At 44.1% G+C, this 3,469-nt stretch overlaps 1 pseudogene; it reads left to right on the top strand.

Moving 5' to 3' along the window:
- Positions 1-1,125: 1,125 nt before the first annotated feature.
- LOC112835480 (large ribosomal subunit protein eL20 pseudogene) lies at positions 1,126-3,170 on the top strand (annotated as a pseudogene).
- Positions 3,171-3,469: the final 299 nt, after the last annotated feature.

The raw sequence follows: 3,469 nt of genomic DNA, 5'->3' as shown, positions 1-3,469 counted from the left end.
AAAATAAGAGTGAATGTTGTGGTATGTGAATTAAATCTTTAAAAGCTGAGGTTTTTTTTTAAAGGGATAAAAGTAGAAATTACATGATGGAACATAAGCAAATTTTCTTTTCTGCTCTTGTTACCAGACATGAAGCATCACTGACATTAAAGCAAGTAAGTCTTCATTTCCATAAATCATCATTCATTACTGTCAACAACTTCAAATGAATTACCTTCAAGTTAAAAATTGTGAGGGAATACAACTGTGCTATGCTAGCAAATATAAAATATCCATTCGAGCACTCAGAGTTTAAATGAACACCTTTAAGGTACACAAGATAGAAAGCCTTAAATAAAAATAACGTATGAAAGTGAAAGTACAAACAGAAGCATAATTTATGTTTCTTATACTATGTTCCTTAGTCAGAGTTCATACTTTTTTTTTTTTAAGATTTTATTCATTTATTTGAGAGAGAGAGAGAACAAGCGGGGGAAGGAGCAAAGGCAGAGGGAGAAGCAGTCTCCCTGCTGAGCAGGGAGCCCGATGTGGGACTCAATTCAGGACTCCAGGATCATGACCCGAGCCAAAGGCAGACGCCCAACCAACTGAGCCACCCAGGTGCCCCGAGAGTTCATACTTTCTCTGGACTTAATACATCCCAATTCTGAAACTTTTATAAGAATTAAAAAAATAAATGCAACCTGCACTAAGAGTAACTGTTACAATCACATATTGAGGTAGAGGAAAACAACTTAGATCATCTATTGACAAGGTAAATTCAATTTTAGACAGAGGAGTAAAGGTAAATATGACTGATCTGTCATTATTGTTACCAAGGAACCTGTGGTATTAGTCTGCCCTTGAAGCAAGAAAGCGTCCATCTGAAAAGACTCTGGTTACTGTGGGCACATCACAGTCATCCTTATCTTCCTGCAAGGAATCAAGTTTTTCTTTTTCTGGGTTACCCTAAATTTATCCTAGTGCAAAAATTTTAGGGGAATAAGAGTCTTACCAAAAGAAGAAACCTATTTGATTCTTAGAAGCTGTCCATTCAAATAGGGCTATTACACTAACTATTTCAATTCATAATAATATTATGAAAGGCCTTACAAGGTCTTTTTACAAGGTAATAATTGATGGCAAATGGCGTACAAGCTGTGTCAGACGCAGCACACTTCTGTTTTCAGGGCATTTGCAGAGGGGTTGCCAAGCAGAAAAGACAGTTCTCATCTCCTCAAGAGCCCAAAGGTACACAAACACACACATGTACATGTACACACACGCACGCACGCACGCACACACACTGGGCTGCTTCCCTCAGGATTTACCCAGCAAGCTCTGCTCTGCAACACAGGCTGGAAATGTCTGCAGGAGAGGTATGAGGGACTAGAAGCTAAGCAGCATCCAGACAGCGTCCAGGGAATCCTGCTAGAGAATTTTGAAAACGAAGAGAGTAGGATGGCTAGGTATGTCGGGAAAGAATTCACAGGTGTTGTTAGAGCTGTGAAAATGGGCAAGGAACTGGAGAGGGAGAGAGGAAGTGGAAGTGATTGCAGGCAAAGTGGAAAGGATTGAAGGCATGGAATCAAGAGGAAAGGACATGTGCACAGAGGGGAGGGAGGTGACTGGACGCACAGAGTTGAGGGTGAGGAGAGAGTAGTGGGTGAGGAGTTGGAACAGAAATGGAGTTGTAACCAGAAAGCAGAGGGCCTTGGATGCCAAGCTAAGGACTCTTTGCTAATTTCTCCTTTCTGTGTAGATTAAGGGAGTCACTGTTGGTTCCTGAACATCTGAGTCTCAACTTCCTTATCTGCAAAATGGAAGTTTAGTATTAAAAAATAACAATTAATAATAGTTTCATAAGTTGCTTACCCATTATATGTCAAGCTGTATGCTGAGCTCATACACACATTACCACATTAATTAAGCCCCTTCTAGTCTCAACCTGCTTTAACTACTTGAAAGAGTCTATCTCTCTAATTGATTCTAATTCACCCTTTGATTGGGTACATTCTTTTGGGGTAGGAGGAGAGGGACCAAAGACACAGCTTTCCTGCTGCTCCAGCAGTATTCTGGCAACTTTCTACTCAAGCTCCGTCTTGAGCAGGATTAAGGGTCCTCCCTCTCCTTTCCTCCTCTCATGATATAAAATGTTCCCTGGTGGAAGATATCTGAGGTTAGTATAGCACAAAAGCTTCCCGAGCACCTTAAAAGTAGGAGGTCTCTAATGCAATACATCATTTTTCCCCTTGGTACTCAGAAAGGGATAAAGAGTCAGAGCTTCCCCCAAGACTTCTGCCTGAAGGACCTCACCAGCTAGTCTTCCTAAATCCTCTTCACCTGCCCAACCTCTAAACATAGAAGCACCCTGGGGTTCAGTTCTTGGACCTACTCTCTCGAGACACTTTTCCCTGGGGGGTCTCATCTATTTTCACTACTTTATTTTTCTTTTTAAGGTTTTATTTTTAAGTCATTTCCACACCTAACGTGGGTCTCGAACTCACAACCCTGAGATCAAGAGTTCATTGATCCACCGACTGAACCAACCAGGCACCCCTACTCTCATCACTTTAAATATCAGCTCTAGCCTTTCTCGTGTGGCGGCGAGAGCGGGGAGTGCGCCACGAAGGCTTCGGGAACACTGCGAGAGTACAAGGTGGTGGGGCGCTGCCTGCCCACCCCCAAATGTCGCACTCCGCCCCTGTATCGCATGCGAATCTTTGCACCTAATCACGTCGTCGCCAAATCCCGCTTCTGGTACTTTGTGTCTCAGCTGAAAAAGATGAAGAAATCTTCGGGGGAAATTGTCTTCTGTGGACAGGTGTTTGAGAAGTCCCCCTTGCGGGTGAAGAACTTTGGCATCTGGCTGCGCTATGACTCGCGTAGCGGCACCCACAACATGTACCGGGAGTACCGGGACCTGACCACTGCGGGCGCCGTCACACAGTGCTACAGAGACATGGGCGCCCGACACCGTGCCCGGGCCCACTTGATCCAGATCATGAAGGTGGAGGAGACTGCAGCCAGCAAGTGCTGCCGACCAGCTGTCAAGCAGTTCCACGACTCCAAGATCAAGTTCCCGCTGCCCCACCGGGTCCTGCGTCGCCAGCACAAGCCACGCTTCACCACCAAGAGGCCCAACACCTTCTTTTAGATGCAGAGCCTCACTGTCTCCAAGTCTGCTCAAATAAACTCTTTGGGAAAACCCCCCAAAAAATAAAAAAAAAAAAAATATATCAGCTCTATACTAAAGACTAGCAATTCTATATCTCCAGCCCAGATCTTTTCCCTGGAGTTCAAACTCATTTGTCACATTAACATCACGACATTGATGTCTAACAGGCACCTGTCTTAGTCTCCTAAGGCTGCCATAACAAATTTCCACAAACTTGGTGGTTTAAAACAACAGAAACTTATTCTCTCACAGTTCTGGAAGCCAGAAGTGTGAACTCAAGATGGCAGCTGCGCCATGCTTCCTCCAAAGGCT

The sequence above is a fragment of the Callorhinus ursinus genome, unplaced genomic scaffold (assembly GCF_003265705.2).
Source record: "Callorhinus ursinus isolate GAN/ISIS: 27379988/994484 unplaced genomic scaffold, GSC_fseal_2.0 scaffold4, whole genome shotgun sequence".
Taxonomy (NCBI): Eukaryota; Metazoa; Chordata; class Mammalia; order Carnivora; family Otariidae; genus Callorhinus; species Callorhinus ursinus.
This window is presented reverse-complemented; position numbering and strand designations above follow the sequence as displayed.